The sequence below is a fragment of the Schistocerca piceifrons genome, chromosome 4 (assembly GCF_021461385.2).
Source record: "Schistocerca piceifrons isolate TAMUIC-IGC-003096 chromosome 4, iqSchPice1.1, whole genome shotgun sequence".
Taxonomy (NCBI): domain Eukaryota; kingdom Metazoa; phylum Arthropoda; class Insecta; order Orthoptera; family Acrididae; genus Schistocerca; species Schistocerca piceifrons.
The window spans coordinates 449,533,919-449,552,245 of NC_060141.1; positions in this window are offsets into that span (position 1 = coordinate 449,533,919).

The following is an 18,327-nucleotide window of genomic DNA, read 5'->3' on the forward strand; positions in this document are numbered from 1 at the left end:
CGCCCGGACCTCCGCCTCGCCTTTGCAAAGAAGACGTCCTACGCTCCGCCTAAAAGCGAGTCTTAATCGCATCAGCGGATAAGCACAACACGCCGCTGAACGGATTACACCGGATGAACGGAAAAGAGGACTCGGAAAACCTCTTTCGGTTTCTCGTGCTCCTATAAATAAATGCATGGCGCCCTGAGAAGGTGGCCGCTCCGCGCCGGGTCTTGCTGACGCCATAAGACGGACGCGGCGCTCAGCGCAAAAGAGGGAGCCACACTGTTCGTGCACGGCGAGTAATTCCACTTTTATCTGCGGCTCGGGAGTGGTCCGCCCGCGCCGCGTCAGGAACCCGTTCCGGCACGGGACTCAAAGACGTGCTGTCGAGCTTTCCTATCATTACAAGGATCTCATCCTTACAAATATTTGTTTTGTACACTACTGGCCATTAAAATTGCTACACCACGAAGATGACGTGCTACAGACGCGAAATTTAACCGACAGGAAGAAGATGCTGTGATAAGCAAAAGATTAGCTTTTCAGAGCATTCACACAAGGTTAGCGCCGGTGGCGACACCTACAACGTACTGACATGAGGAAAGTTTCCGACCGATTTCTCATACACAAACAGCAGTTGACCAGCGTTGCCTGGTCAAACGTTGCTGTGATGCCTCGTGTAAGGAGGGAAAGGCGTACCATCATGTTTCCGACTTTGATAAAGGACGGATTGTAGCCTATCGTGATTGCGGATTATCGTGTTGCGACATTACTGCTCGCGTTGGTCGAGATCCAATGACTGTTAGCAGAATATGGAATCAGTTGGTTCAGCAGGATAATACGGAACGTCGTGCTGGATCCCAACGACCTCGTATCACTAGCAGTCGAGATGACAGGCACCTTATCCGCATCGCTGTAACGGATCGTGCAGCCACGTCTCGATCCCTGAGTCAACAGATGGGGACGTTTGCAAGACAACAACCATCTGCACGAACAGTTCGACGACGTTTGCAGCAGCATGGACTATCAGCTCGGAGACCGTGGCTGCATCACAGAGAGGAGCGCCTGCGATGGTGTACTCAACGACGAACCTGGGTGCACGAATGGCAAAAGTCATTTTTTCGGATGAATCAAGCTCCTGTTTACAGCATCATGATGGTCCCATCCGTGTTTGGCGACATCGTGGTGAACGCACATTGTGAGCGTGTATTCGTCATCGCCATATTGGCGTTTTACCTGGTGTGATGGTATGGGGTGCCATTGGTTACACGACTCGGTCACCTCTTGTTCGCATTGACGGCACTTTGAACAGTGGACGTTACGTTTCAGATGTGTTACGACCCGTGGCTCTACCCTTCATTCGGTCCCTGCGAAACACTTCATTTCAGCAGGATATTGCACGACCGCATGTTACAGGTCCTGTACGAGCCTTTCTGGATACGGAAAATATTCGACTGCTGCCCGGGCCAGCACATTCTCCAGATCTCTCACCAATTGAAAACGTTTGGTCAATGGTGGCCGAGCAACTGGCTCGTCACAATACGCCAGTCATTACTCTTGATGAACTGTGGTATCGTGTTGAAGCTGCATGGGCAGCTGTACCTGTAAACGCCATCCAAGCCTTGCTTGACTCAACGCCCAGGCGTATCAAGGCCGTTATTACGGCCAGAGGTTGTTGTTCTGGGTACTGATTTCTCAGGATCTGTGCACCCAAATTGCGTGGAAATGTAATCACATGTCAGTTCTAGTATATATATTTGTCCAATGAAAACCCGTTTATCATCTGCGTTTCTTCTTGGTGTAGCAATTTTAATGGCCAGCAGTGTAAATAAAACTGCCTTTTCCTGCTGTTTGTTACTTTATTTATCCCATAGTCGTTTCGCCTTCTCCTGTTCTAAGGCATCATCAGTGGGATCTGTAACGATACAGTTTTGTTAGTTATAGATTATCAAACAGTACACTTCGCGATTTTTTGTAAAAAAAGTAATTACTTATGATTTGCTGATGTGCATTTCCTCAAATATGGTTTTTAGATCGCACTACCACTTCTGTTCAAATGGTTCAAGTGGCTCTGAGCACTATGGGACTTAACTTCAGAGGTCATCAGCCCCCCTAGAACGTAGAACTACTGAAACCTAAATAAGGACATCACACACATCCATGCCCGAGGCAGGATTCGAACCTGCGACCGTAGCGGTCGCGCGGTTCCAGACTGTTGCGCTTAGAACCGCTCGGCTACACCGGCCGGCACCACTTTTGTCACTGCCATATAATCACGTCTTTGTGTTCTCGCCTTCCACACACTGTTCACCATGTTTCTCACTATTTTTTGTGGTGGGCTATTGTTCTTTTTTCACTTGTAACGTTGCTCTTGGGGGGCGAAAATAAAAAGAATTGTTTTTTTTTTATGTTGAAAAAGTGAATATTTTAGTGGGCCACTAGGCAACAGAATCAGGGATTGATTACACTGTTATAATAACATACGTTGAGCATTAAATACCTGAATAAGAACAGCATAATGTTATATTTGAGGCCGTTCGGAAGAAACATTACCATTTCTGTGCATTTTTATAGTCGCGATGTAGTCACCCGGATCAACACTAAGGAACCAGAAGATTTATACACTTAAAAAAATACAACAGTACACAATTAAAAAAGAGTTGGTTCAGAAATAATAGGAAAACGATAATGTTTCTTCTGCCTCATGATGCGTTCGGCCCATCAGCGTGATCGTAATTTCTGGTGATAAAGTAACACAAAATAATTGTCATTCAGGTAAATAAGGAGATGGAAATCATCAAGGTTAATTTACTAAAATAAGCCCACTTATCTTTAACACACGTTTTTTAATGCTACGTACCTTTTCATATTAAATTACAATAGATGACCATTGTGGTTAAATACTTTATACATAACAGTCAAACTGTCCTCTTGATGCTGTCTGTTCGTAATCAGTTACAAGAAACTACATGTTTCCTGATTGGAAAAAATAACAATTAGCATATTGACTCAATATTTTCAGATAAAATATAAAATACAGTTGCGGATCGCAGCAAGTCCACGTCCGCCTTTCATAGAATAGAAACAGTAAAAGGTGAGGCGCCAAGTGCCTCGTTTGTCTTGAAACAACAGAATTCTTTTCTATACCATTAATCGATACATGTTCATAGAGATTTACAGGCTCCGCGCAAGAACGGCAAAGATAAAGAATAATAAGACTCTGTCGCTGCTATGCGAAATTACCGCCTTCTGCAGTTTAAGTGGTGTCAAGCGATAGCTCATTGGAGTGCAGGGTGGAGGTCCGTCGTGTTTTCTGATGAAGGCTGGTTCCGCATCGGTGCCAGAGATGGGAGTGTGTTGGTTAGAGTGGGGCCAGTTGAGGGCCTGAAACCATCGTGTCTGCTTGCTAGACACACTGGACCTACATCTTGAGCTATAGTCAGGAGTGCGATTTCGTAAGACAGCAGGAGCACTACCGTGGTCGTCCCACGCACCCTGACTACAAATTTGTACGTCAGTCTGGGGGTTTGATCTGTTGTGCTGCCATTCATCAGCAGCATTCCTGGTGGTGAAACTTCCTGGCAGATTAAAGCTGTGTGCCCGGTGCCGGACCGCGACTCGAGCTCGGGACCTGTGAGGAAGAGGGGGGGGGGGGGGGGGGGCGTGAGTCGTGCTTGGGTAGCTCAGTTGGTAGAGCACTTGCCCGCGAAAGGCAAAGTCCCGAGTTCGAGTCTCGGTCCGCCACACAGTTTTAATCTGCCAGGAAGTTTCATATGAGCGGATACTCCGCTGCAGAGTGAAAATCTCATTCTGATTCTTGGGGGTGTTTTCCAAAAGAATAACGGTGGTCCACATACCTCTCTTGTAATCCAACATGCTCTATTGTGTGTCTATTGGCCTGATCGATTACTTGATCTGTCTCCAGTCGAGAAGATAAGGGATATCATCGGACGACGAGCCCAGCGACATCCATAAACAGCAATAACCGTCGGTGCATTGACCGAACAAGTGCAACAGGCATGCTATTTCATTCCACAAACTGACATCCAGCACCTGTACAACAGGCACGTTTGCATGCTTGCATTCAACATTCTGGCAGTTACACCGGTTATTAATGTACCAGCAACTCACAGCTGCTGTGGTTTAACTCGCGCTTACATTAACCTGTGATGTTTCAATGCTAATCACTTACCTCTGTTATCTAGACTTATGTATTCCAGAAATTTAATTACTCTGCATTAATTATTTTGGGTCTTATGACCTTTTTCCTCATTGTAATTTAAGCAACAAGTCACCAGATCATTCTAGCGCCCTATTCGGCGTTGGCGTAAGTCTCCTCAAGTTAAAGGAAGACCTCAGCTGTGAACACTGGCAAGGGATAGTCGATGAGAAAAGTATTATTGCTCATAAAACATGGAAAATAATGCAGTTCATTCATGTTATTTCATACATCAGTTACACAGGTCTGTGACATAAAAATTGTTTAAAACTTATTAAGTGATTTGTATAGTGTTTTCAACGCTGATTTCGGGAAAAATAGCGAAAAAATTCTATTACGTACAGTTATTTCACAAACTGCCTGTCTAGGTTTAGCTTTCTTTCGATATTTCAGCATTCTAGTGACTTTGAATCTTGGTTTTTAGGATTACAAACAGTTATTTAACCGTTTTTATACTAGATATACGTAAAATAAAGAGTAATTAGGAGAAAGCAGCAGTATTTTCATGTCAGTGCCTGTCTGTCGCGCTGTCCCCCCCCCCCCCCCCCCCCCCCCACGCCATCACTAAGCAGTGAGCTTCTGCTATTGTCCTTCAGTGCACAGTACCTCTTCACTTTGTGATCTTCACGTCTTGTTGTTATGTTGTTATTAGTGCTTAAGTACTGACTGTTTTCTTGTGTTGTGAAGTTGTTTTATGGACAATGGAGAAGCCTACTAGAGGATGTATAAACTCGCCAGACTGCTTCTGCTACATTTGTGGTACCGGTAACTGTACCGTTAAAAAGCGTTTCACAGCTCCTTATACGAAAAAACAAGACAGAAATGACAATGTATTTCTTGAACGTAATGGCGAACTGTTGAAGACAACAATTTAATTTACTAGTCCACTGCGAAACAATGTAAAGCATGTTACTTGTTTGTTCTCCCGCAGTGTTAGATATTTTGAAGGACGTTATTACCTTACCGATGTCTGACAATATATGGGTCAATAACAGCAATACAATCATGTTTTCAGTGGTTCAGCTGCGCTAAAAGACTCTGCTCGCCTTGGAAAAGTATTATATGCGATTTCGCAGTGAACTTCCAGTTCCTGTTATAATCAGGTATTATCTCAACATGTTTCCAAGGAACAGCTCTGCATTCTCGGATAGTGATTAAATACAGTCTTACATCTCATAGAAATTTCTGTGTAAATGATGATTATAGGCTTTGTCTCATCGGAAATATGTGTTTCACTTCTTCAGTAATCTCGCGCTGTCATTCAAAAGTTTTGGGTACCGAAGCAAGCTTCACACAATATTTACACTGTCTATTACAATAGTCTTACGACTACTATTATCATCAGGATCTGCACACAGTTCCTCACACACCATATCGACAAGAAATGAAATGAGCGTGTGGTATTGTTGGCCGTTAAGGCCCCGTCTGGGGAAGTTCGGCCACCGAATGCAAATATTATTTCAGCCGACACCACATTGGGTGACTTACGTGCCTTTGATGAAGTAGAAGTGATGATAGGAACAACAAAACACCCAGTCCACGAGCGAATAAAATCTCGAACCCGGCTGGGAATCGAACCCAGGCTCGCTGCATGGAAGGCAATCACTTAACAACTTTTTTTATTTTTAATTTTTTAAAATTTTTTTAACAGTAAGGAACTGAAAACTAGTAAGTGCACTCGTTGCGCCGAGTTGTGGACGCACATAACTAAAAACATGCTAATAGTTGTAGAAAAAGGCATAAAGAATGAGAGCAAAGTGCGGGGCTAAGGGAACCATGAAACAAAACTGAAGGGTGGAATCCATACCACCATTAACCAGTGCTACATCTTGCACCGGATGGGAAACAAAAACTGCGAAGACCTTTCCGCACCGGGGACAAAAACAGGAAATGGGGCAAATACTGCCACAGAGTGTGAGGGTTCACGACGAAACTCTCAATCTGCTGTATCATCCAGGTACGACTTCTCGTAATGACCAAGGTAGATCCCATGTTGTACCGTGTAGTGTTCTATCATCGTCTTGTAATTTTAGCTTCTCTTACCCGTGATGTTCCAGCTACGTGGAGGGTCGTGGAACGCACTCCACAAATAATTGGAAAAACGCTGTCGATACTTTGGGTTACGGAGGATCTTGCAATGTCGTTCCTTGCAAATAGTTGCAAAAGTCTAAAGTGTCCTTAGCGCCGTCTTGAAACAAATCATGCACTACATGTCCACGAAGGCACGTCATTGCATTAGTTTTAGTGCGTGGATAATACGTCTCATCCGGGAATAAGATAGTCTTGGGGTCGATATGATTCGGCGTTACTCGAAGGAAGTATGCTGATATTTGCCTCACTAAGTGCCACACTGCTGCTGACTCGCCACAGCTAAGACGGTGTTCATCGTTGTCTTGAACGCCACAGCTCGTGCACGTGGGTGAGTCTACCACGTGGATCGCATGTAGTCTTGATCTGGTCACCTGCTTACCGTTGACAGTGATATACCACATCGCCGTGACGTCAGTGTTCAGTGTTAGAAGGTGAAATGTCCTCCACACTTCTCGCCAGTTGACGTTCGGGTGCTTCCTCTCCACGACGTTATCGGGTCGTCCACGTTGCAGGACCCGATAAACCGTCTTTGCCGTTGCCAGTTGAGTCGCTGGTAAGGCAAGTCGAACGTAATTAAGTTCGAGGTAAAAGACACCGACGTAGAAGAGCGAGGAGGGGACGTGGTGTATCGGCACAGGTGTCAACAGGGAGGGCGGTGCTAGTTCTTCTATTAACAAACTCGTCAGACTGTCCGGACGGCGGTGCCATAGTTTGACTAATGAGCTCACAAATAGGGCGATGCTCTGACATGAACGTGATAAAGGCCAAGCCTTCCCCGATCCGGGGGAAGGGTGAAAGTTTCATATTTTATCTTGAACAGCATTCCTGAACTCACGAAGGACCCAAAATGCCGCAAGTATACGGCGAGCTAACATCACCGATATAGGTAATATCTGGGCGATGTGCGGAATGCGCGACAATAACTGTGTGTTGACATACTGGGTCCTTCGGACGATGTCCAAGGCCTCATAGGCGGTTGTTGGCAATTCCAGTCCAAACATCTCGTAAAAGCCGTCGAAAGTTGTGAGCAGCGGTCCGTCGTATATCGTCTGCAAAATCAATGCCGAGACATTTCAAACTATCTCTGAGCTGTAAGGGGGTGACACTGTTCTCAGACAATCCGACCTCGATGTCCATCGCCACCGATTTTGCGACGTTGATACGGCTACCAGTGGCCATGCTATATTTCGCTATCCAATTCAGTGCGCTAGCGGTGTCGTCACCGTTGCGGATGACAATCACCAGATCGTCAGCGTACGCTTTACACCGGAAAGTGTGGCCTCGTAACGTCATACCCGTTAGTCGTTGGCTCAGGCCGCAGAGGAGTGGTTCCATGGCCACAGCGTAAAGTAAAGTGGACAGCGGGCAGCCTTGGCGTATCGATCGAGAGATGGTGAGGGGCTGCGTAGGTCGGCCGTTGACGATCACCTTGGACGTCGCGCCACGTAGTAGTCGCATGACGACAGTGACGAATGGCTGTGGGTACCGCATACGTTGGAGGACCGCTTCCAAATAGCCGTGGTCCACTCGGTCGAAAGCTTGACTAAAATCAATTGCCGCCAGTGCACCCTTCAGACGACATGGCCTTACCAGTGAGATCACGCCACGATATTCGCTGAGTGCTGTTTGAATATTAGTGTCGCCTCCTAATGACATTTGATCGGCTGAGATAACATTTCGTAAGGTCTGCCGTATCCGCGCCGCCAACAGTCGAGAAAAGATCATAAAGTCGCAGTTCAATAGCGTCAACGGTCGGTAGTCCTGGAGTCGTGAGCCACTGGACTGTTTGTGAATAGGAATAATCATCCCTTCCACAAGGGCCGCAGGGAGGGGCACTTCCGGGTATAGGAGTTCGCGACAGATGTCGGTCCATCAGGAGGCTAATAAATATTGAAAAGTCCGGTAAAATTCCAAGGGGAGGCCATCAGGACCCGGAGACTTGTTGACAGCTCCTTTTCTAATGGCGTCGATCGCTTCTTCTTCTGTAATTTCTTCCATCAAGGCCGCTTCCATTGCCGGGGTGACGGTGCCGTAAATCGTCTGAGAGACGTCCTCCAGTGCTGTCGGATCAGGGGTCTGAGCGGAATAGAGTTGGGAGTAATGATTGTAGAACGCTGTGTTTATGTCTTGTTGCGTGGTGAGGCGACGACCGTCCTCCGTGTCGATGAAGCGTATCAGCGCTCGTTGGCGTCGTTTACGTTCACAAAGGACTTGGAACACTGACGGGCGTTCGCTCGGTATCCGATCCTTATCCGATCCTGCGTCCTCGAGCGGATGACTACTCCCTCTAGGTGGCGTCGCATATGAGCGATGATCTGAGTATTAGCACGGTGGACCGCCGTTTGTCGTTCTGGAGACGGCGCCATAGCATCGCAGTCGCGCAGTACCCTGAAGTAAAAGACTATGTCTACGCCAAGTAGCGTGGTCGCGACCGTAGGTTATCAACGTTCGCCTCAGTACCGGTTTGGCGCAGTCCAACCACCAGCGGCTCGTTGTGAGATATGCACGGAGGCGATTTTCACACGAAGGCCACGTATACTCAACTGGTTGGCGGCAATGCCGGTACGACAGGTGAGCGATGTTTAATTTCCACGGGCTGCGGCTTCTCCACACTTGTTGCCACCGCAGGGTGACGGCATAAATGTAAGCGGAGTAGTCCGAGAAGGCTGCAGGCTACAGTTCCGCATCCTGTGTTCCAGTGGCGAGAGAGCGTGAAACATAAATCCGATCGATACGACTGGAAGAGTGACTTGTGAAGTGTGTGAATCCCGGTCGGTGGCCGTGAAGATGTTCCCAAGTGTCCACCATCTGCAGATCTCTAATTAGCGTCTCGAGTTCCGGGCACGGATTATGTCGTGGGAGTTGGTCTCTGGGCGCCAGTACGCAATTGTAGTCACTTCCAAGCACCAGATGGTCGTGGCGGCCTTGAAAGAGCGGGGCGACGTCTTCCGCAAAGAATCGTGAACGTTCGCGACGTTTGTCCGTCTCGAAACGTGCGTAGATATTGATAAGGCGGACACCCAGTACTGTGAGTGCCATTCCTCTTTCCCCAGCCGAAACAGGATATCGTCCGCCACTATCCCTTCCCGAAGAAGTACAGCGACACCGCTGCCTGTAGGGGAAGCTGGAGAGACGCAAGCATCGTAACCGTACATGCCTGGGAAGACGTCGACGTACACTTCCTGGAGAAGGGCTATATCGATGGGAGCAGAGTTCAACATATCCTCAAGCAAGGATAACTTAGCGCGCGTCCGTATAGTGTTGATGTTTATAGTTGCAACGCGATACGTTTGAGGTCTATCCATAGCACCCGTGTTGGCCATCAATACCCCTATAAGGCTGTCTTGTCACTGCATCTGATGGCGGGAAAGGATCAACACAGGTGGGATAAATTCTCTCGCGTGTCGTCCGACACGATGGGCAAGGAGTTTTCCTCACAGTCGTCCGCCCAGTCGCCATGAAATACCATCGGCTGTTGGTGGCTGTTAGTGGCTGCTGCGGCACTCGGCGCTGACTCCATCGGCTCTGCTGGCTGGGAATCGGCAGCGGATGTCTGCTTGTGATCCTGCTGTTCTGTGGGGTCGGAGGGGCTGAAGCCGACACCACGGCGGTCTGTTGAGTTTAATGTTACAGCGGCCTCTGTACCGCCGGTACCGTCGTCGGAGTGTCCACAGTCCATGCCAGACGATCGCTGCAAACACTCTTCCGATGGAGCACGCCGCCGTCTCTTGTGTTTTCGGGGGGAACGCTGTTTACGGACGTGTGTTTCAGTATCTGAATGTGGCTGGATTTCTTCAGCTGCTCCGGTGTCTCGAAGAAAAGCCTCTGTCGGCACAACTGGTGGGTCGATGTCCTGGCACCCACGCCTTCTTGCAAGGTCGGTCGGTGATTATCTTCAGGTGGGGGCGCCGTTGTAGAGGCCGGATCCTGTACTGCAGAATCCATTATGGTCTCGCTATCGGGGGCGGCTATCGGACTAATGTGGTCAGAATCGGAAAGGGTTGCTGCCCGTGCAACTTCGGCGTAATTGAGAGGAAGGGTCGTCACCTTAGAAGGAGTCATAGATTCACCTGTCGGTATTTGAGTAAGCCGTCGTCGGAGACAAACCGACCGGACGTGCCCTTCTTGGCCACAACCAGAGCAAGTGCGTGACTGGCCGTCATACATAATGATCGCCCCACATACGCCGATGACAAGATATGACGGTACATGTTTGGTCAGTTTAAATTTGATTTGTCGTACCCCGTTAAGAACGGGGTACGTTGTAAAGGTGGTCCATTTTTCGGCCATATGGCTGATCACTCTGCCGAAGGGCTGGAAATCCGCGGTGACTACGTCCGGTGGTACTTCGAAAGGGAGTTCGAAGACGCGTATCGTACGGAGGCCAAGCCCCGCATGATCGATAGAGTCTGCCCCAGTATGGCCATCAGAATGTTTGAATTTAAGATCGTTCGCATGTGCGCGCACGATTCTGTTGCGCACCTCGTCATGTACTAACCTGACGTAGACAACACTGCTCGTGATAGAGAGATGGATACCAATTATGTCTCGCGGTTCAATTTTAACGTCGTCACGTAGAAAACGTTCCACTTCAAAAGCTCGCGGTCGTGCATGATCGGGTTGAAAACTGATCTTGATGGTGGTTTGTCTGTATGAATGTGCCATGTTGCGTCGGTAGTGATGGACTCTAAACTAGCGACAACGCACCAGTAAACAACTACGGGCACTCGCCACCGCGCGGACGGGACGTAAACAAGACGTCCTCGCCGCAGCGCTGCGGAAATCGGACTGACAAGGGAACCTCCCCATCGCACCCCTCTCAGATTTAGTTATAAGTTGGCAGAGTGGATAGGCCTTGAAAAACTGAACAAAGATCAATCGAGAAAACAGGAAGAAGTTGTGTGGATGAAAAAAATAAGCAAAATATGCAAACTGAGTAGTCCATTTGCAAGATATGCAACTTCAAGGGTCATAAGCATGCAGGAGCGCCGTGGTCCTGTGGTTAGCGTGTGCAGCTGCGAAACGAGAGGTATTGGGTTCAAGTCCTTCCTCGAGTGAGAATTTTAACTTTTTGTTTTGAGACAATTATTATCTGTCCGTCCGATGCGATCACTTTTTCTGGAGTGATAATCACATTCACAAGAAAACCTAAATCAGGCAAGGTAGAAGAATCTTTTTACCCACTCGCCAAGTGTAGAAGTTAGGTGGGTCGACAACATATTACTGTCATGTGACGCACATGCCGTCACCAGTATCGTATAGAAAATATCAGACGTGTTTTCCTGTGGAGGAATCGGTTGACCTATGACCTTGCGATCAAATGTTTCGGTTCCCATTGGAGAGGCACGTCCTTTCGTCTACTAATCGCACGGTTTTGCGGTGCGGTCGCAAAACACAGACACTAAACTTATTACAGTGAACAGAGACGCCAATGAACGAACGGACAGATCATAACTTTGCGAAAATAAAGAAAGTAAATTTTTCACTCGACGGAGGACTTGAACCAAGGACCTCTCATTCTGCAGCTGCTCACGCTAACCACGGGACCACGGAGCTCCTGAACTCTTGCTGTCGCATATGTTCCACATGGACTACTCAGTTTGTATATTTTGCTCATTTTTTTCATAGTTCCACACAACTTCTTCCTGTTTTCTCGATTGATCTGTGTTCAGTTTTTCAAGGCCTATCCACTGTTCCAACTTATAACTAAATCTGAGGGGGGTGCGATGGGGAGGTTCCCTTGTGAGTACCACTCAGCTAAGCAGGCGGACACTATATCGATATTCAACAAGCATGACATACCATTTAATCGCCTGGCGAAGATGAAGAACTATATTCAAACACCATGGTAATACTTGCGGCATAAATCAGTTAACTGCGGAGCGTTTCTGTCCGTCGTCGAATTTTAGCTAAATTATTAAGTACTGTCCCCCACATTAGAATTTCGCGAAACCTCTGCCCAGTAAAATTGGTTTGAAAAGTGATGGCAGAACTGGTTTTCTATAAGCTAGAAACAAACTGAGCGCTAACATCATTTGTGCGTTCATTGCAAGCGTGAAAAGTGGAACAGAAAATCGTCTTGGTTTACAGTTGGACATTTGTTCGTAATCGTGAAGACGTAAGGCGATATTTCGCTGTAAAATTCTTGCATATACAACTACTACACAGGAAAGCTATCTACAAATTAAATCGATTGTTCTCGGTGACAGGATCAGTAGCTGGCTTACCACGCAATGTCCACCCTACTTCAGTAACTAATGAAGTAAGTCTGCAGCTCGTTGCAGTGGCGTTAGTTCACTCACCCAAGAAATCTATAAGAAGAGCTCCTTTCCAACAAAAGTTTAATGAGTTTGTTAAAAACTTTATTTCTGAAGCCTTATAAGGCGACATTACATATTACCTATACGAGTATGATTCTGATCGAAGACGTTGATTCTGTGAGTTTTATGTAGTCCACATTGAAACTGTTTGTAATCTTACAAAACAAACCTGTGATTTGATGAAGCATGTCTGAACTTAAATGGAAGATGTAACAAACGCAGTTGCGTGTATTGGTCATCTGAAAATTCGTTATTTATTATTGAAGTGGAGTTAAATGTTGCTGGAGTTAAGGTTTTGGCAGCAAAGGCGAGATAAGTCCTTATTTTTTCGATGCGATCGTGACTGCTGGAAGGTATCTTGAAATGTTAAGGGGAGTTAGATCGGAAAATTTCTTTTCACATTTTCGGACTTTTATTTCATTATAAAACTTGCAATTTTCCGTTTATAAACTCACATGGGAAGGGCTTTAGTTTAATTTTTTTAAATATAATCTATACCGGTTGAAAATGTTAAAATTTTTACGTGCATTACATCAAGATCTAATAAAATCGGGAATTTTTTATATAGGCGGCTGTTGGTTATTGTGTTATAAAGGTCATGTGCAGAAGAGGATGGGCACTAGGTTGAGGAAGTTGTAACAAAGTTTGAGAGACAAGAAACTTTCTGATAGTATGACCATAAGAGGGAGGCTGAGCGACAAAATGATTGATGAACTACAGCAGTATTATGGGATGGCCATTAGAAATGATACTGAGAATTTGTTGAAAATGAAGCAGGTCGTATGGGCTACCTTCTTCCATAGACTGTCAACTGATGAAAAACCAGTAGACCACCTTTGCCCTCCTGTACCTGATTCATGGAGCAATTACCGCGATGCCAAATACTCAAAGAGTTCATACAGCCTTAAACATTCCATCCCAGCAGCAGTCATGGATACCATAAAAGCTATTTACAGAGACCTGGCAAATCCTGAATTTCTGAAGAAGTGTCTGCATGGTCAGACTCAAAATCCCAATGAGTCCTTCAATAATCTTATATGGACTCGCTTACCAAAAAATGTTTTTTTTTGAATGAAGGCACAAAAGGAGGGGGGGTTCAGTGATGCTGTTATTGTTTATAATGATGGCAACGTTGATATGGTGAAAGTATGCCGCGTGTGGGAATTAATCTTGGAGCAAACTGCACCAGAGAACTTGGACAGATGGAAAAGGTTCGTATTGATAAAGCAGATTATGCAGCACAGTTGGCCACAGGAAGTCCAGAAAGAAGAAAAGAAGAAAAAAACTTGGAAAAAGATCAAGAGGATGGTATGCAGTATGATTCAGGGTGCTTCTGAGTGACTAAAAATAAAAAAAATTAAGCATGTATTAAGTGAGTTACAGTCTTTTGAAACTTTAGAATCCGTTCCTGAAAATCTACATTTTCTGTTGCATTTTCCCCTAAATCTCAGAAACCACATCGAGCACAGTATTCAAATTTTCAGGGAGTAGTAACATACATATCCTACATGTTCTGAACTAAAAGGAGAACGTAATATAATGTATAATTAAAATTATTTATGATAAAGTACAAAAAAGTACACAAAATTTTAACCGTGTAATTAAAAAATTGTAGTTCCGAAAGCAGTGGCTGAAATGCATTTATTTTAGTTCAGAAGACTCGGAACATACAGTTTAATGTCCTGTAAAAGTTTTATGTCAATGGCTAGTGTGGTTCCTGAAATACAGGGAAGCCAAGTCTTTTTTAACACTGTCAGGAGAGGGCGTTCCAACTCCCCTTAAGAGAAGTTACTATTGAATTAGACATTACCAGTGTACTTGAAGCTGCACGAAACATCATTTTATAGCAAGTCGGCGCTCCATCGCACTACGTATTTTGTGCATTTTTGAACAGTAAGGCGTGGTAAAGTCAAATAGCCTCCAAGATCACCGGACTTCACAGCCCGTGATTTTTCAGTGTGGGAAATATTGAAAGACTACGTTTGTGCCATAAAACCGTTGAACCTAGAGCACTTAAGGGATGTGATTAAAAAAATTTGAAAACAGTTTTGGTAATAATGGGGGGTTGTGCAACAAGTTACGTTTATCAGTATTTAAATGATATGTTAAAAGTCTACATAACAACGGATGACACATTGAACAATCTCAGGAGGATAAACTACTTTGTATAAAGCATTAAAGCTACACGACATAGTAGTGCATTTTCGCTTAACTGGCGTTTGCTGTAACCGTATATTATTATGCAATCGAGTCGTAGGTAGTTCCTGGCATAGTGGTGCCTAATTTCTTACAGAGTGGCTTCCTTTGAATCCTTTAAATCGGAAACTAAGGACTAAGAGGAACGGTGAAGATAAGTTTCACTAATTTTTGAGTCTCCTTAACATCGTTTTGTCATGAACATTTTTTTTCCATTTTTTTTTTTCATTTAACCACATGCGAAACCCACCGCCTTGATAACTAAGGTGGGTTGTTAGCTTACTGATTTCAGAATATATGCAGCAAGTCATGGTCTCTTAGCCGTTGCGGCCACTCACAAATGGTTTGTTTGCGAGTAACTGCACCGTTTCCGTCCCTAGCCACGAGTTGGCGGACCAGATCTGTGCTATCACATGCTGCATGCTGCGTGCGTGGTTTGGTGTTTCATTTACAAAGTATTACCATGTTAATAATATTTAGTATGAATATAAAACTAAATAAAATATGAAGAAGATAAGAACTTAGTGAGTTAGAACGGAACGATATTACTTTACACGAAGAAAAGAAGAAAGAAAAAATTTTAACATGGTGAACTACAAGGGAAAACGATATTACTTTACACGAATAGAATAAAAAAATATACATTTAGTGTGAGTTGCCTATATTTGCTTGCCCTTGTAGCTTAGAAGCTTGATTAAGAGCAAGTAAACATTTCTAACACAGACAGCTTTGTCTACTTCAATAAGGGGCAGAGGCACTACAGTATTATGATTGGTTTGCATTGGTCTACATACACCCTTGTCTTATATAATACTGTTTTAGAACATTTAAAGTAATACTTAATAATGTACTCATACTGGTATTAACCAAAGCCTGTCACACTCTCTTACGACTGATAAAACTAATAACATGTGAATATAAGGATGTATAAATTTTGAGATTGGTTATTGCAACTAGTTTCATGCAATTACTAATATTTACACAAGTTTACTGATAGTTATACAATTAGTCTTCTATAGAGCCCTGACCCCATCTAGTTAAAACTGCATTAAAAAGATAAAAAACATAAAAGGCTCTAAGCAGTGCAATTATATATAACACCCATAACAGCGGGCACAGGCCCTTCAAATGTATCTACTTTGGGATTATAGTTATTGCATACATCGTTTAAAGTATTTGCACTCCATTCCTGTTTTGGGGCATCACAAATGTAAACAAATTTACTGATAGTTATACAATTAGTCTTCTATAGGGTCCTGACCCCATCTAGTTAAAACTTTATTTAAAAGATATAAAACATTAAAGGCTCTAAACAGTACAATTATATATAACACCCATAACAGCAGGCACAGGCCCTTCAAATGTAGCTACTTTGGGATTGTAGTTACTGCACACATTATCCAAAGTATTTGCACTCCCTTCCTGTATTGGGGCACCACAAATTTACTGACAGTTATTCAATTTGTCTTCTATAGCGTCCTGACCCCATCTAATTAAAACTGCATTAAAGGATATAAAACATAAAAGGTTCTAAGCAGTATAATTATATATAACACCCATAAAAGCGGGCACAGGCCCTTCAAATGTAGCTACTTTGGGATTATAGTTATTGCACACATTTTCTAACGTATTTGCATTCCCTTCCTGTATTGGGGCATCACAAATTTACACAAATTTACTGATAGTTATGCAATTAGTCTTCTATAGGGTCCTGACCCCATCTAGTTAAAACTGCATTAAGAAGATACAAAACATAAAAGGCTCTAACAAGGGAACCTCCCCATCGCACCCCCCTCAGATTTAGTTATAAGTTGGAACAGTGGATAGGCCTTGATAAACTGAACACATATCTATTGAGAAAACAGGAAGAAGTTGTGTGGAACTGTGAAAAAATAAGCAAAATATACAAAGTGAGTAGTCCATGGGCCACATAGGCAACATCATGCACAATGTAAGCTCAGGAGCTCCGTGGTCCCGTGGTAGCGTGAGCAGCTGTGCAACCAGCGGTCATTGGTTCAAGTCTTCCCTGGAGTGAAAATTTTACTTTATTTATTTTTGCATAGTTATTATCTGTCCGTTCGTTCATTGACGTCTCTGTTCACTGTAATAAGTTTAGTGTCTGTGTTTTGCGACCGCATCGCAAAACCGTGCGATTAGTAGACGAAAGGACGTACCTCTCCAATGGGAACCGAAAACATTTGATCGCAAGGTCATAGGTCAACTGATTCCTCCACAGGAAAACACATCTGATATGTTCTATACGACACTGGTGACGGCATGTGCACCACATGACAGGAATATGTTGTCGACCCACCTAACTTGTACACTTGGCGATTCTTCTACCTTGCCCGATTCAGGTTTTCTTGTGGATGTGATAATCACTCCCAAAAAAGTGATGAAAACATAAGAGTTTGTCACATAAACTGAAAATAAAAATTAAAAATTTTCACTCAATGGATGATCTGAACCAAGGACCTTTCATTCCGCAGCTGCTCACGTTACCACAAGACCATGGCGCTCCTGCGAGCCTACCGTCCTTGATGTTGTATATGTTGGCATGAACTACTAAGTTTCTATATTTTGCTTATTTTTTCACAGTTCCACACAACTTCTTCCTGTTTTCTCAATTGATCTGTGTTCAGTTTTTCAAGGCCTATCCACTGTGCCAACTTAAAACTAAATCTGAGGGGGGTGCGATGGGGAGGTTCCCTTGTAAGCAGTACAATTATATATAATGCACATAGCAGCAGGCACAGGCCCTTCAAGTGTAGCTACTTTAGGATATAGTATAATTGCCAAGGGTGTAGTAGGTACTAACGACTACAGACATTTCCAGATCTCTGTTTTGTGTCTGATTCCAGTCATTTCTAGTGTGGAGTTTTCATATAGCTGAATAACCCTCATAATTACTACCAGGCTAGATACTTCAATTCAGTCTCATTCTAGATCCACTTCACTTTGTGTATCAATTTCAGAATTAGTATCAGTACTTGTTGTTGTAGTGTAGTTTAGGCCTTGTGTACCATGAAGTCCCTGCCTCCTACCATTGGGATTCTGCCTTCTAAAAAGGTCATACTTGTCTGTAGAGACCTTGTCTGTTATGTCATTGAGTGTGTTCCATGTGTCTTGGTTACGTATTTTTTGTTTTATATCTGTGTCATCTAGTACTTGCCGTACATGCGTAAGGGTGTTACACGTAAGTGCAACATGTTCAGGGGTCCCCAAGTCCCCACAGACACACATGTCACTCTCGACTAATCCAACACGTGTTAGATGTACTGGGTATGGCCCATGGCCCGTTGAAAAGTGGACCATCCCACGGCTTGGATCTACATGTGTCAACCTCAGCCTATCCTCAATATCCGGAAAGAAGGAGTAGACGCGACGACCCTTGTCCAAGGAGTCCCATTCCCTTTGCCACGTTACATTACGCCATTTTCTAAGTCCCAGTCTGTCCATGATCTCTTCCCCAGTAATCTCCCACCTTATCTCCTCTTCCTTTTTGACGCCAATAGGAGG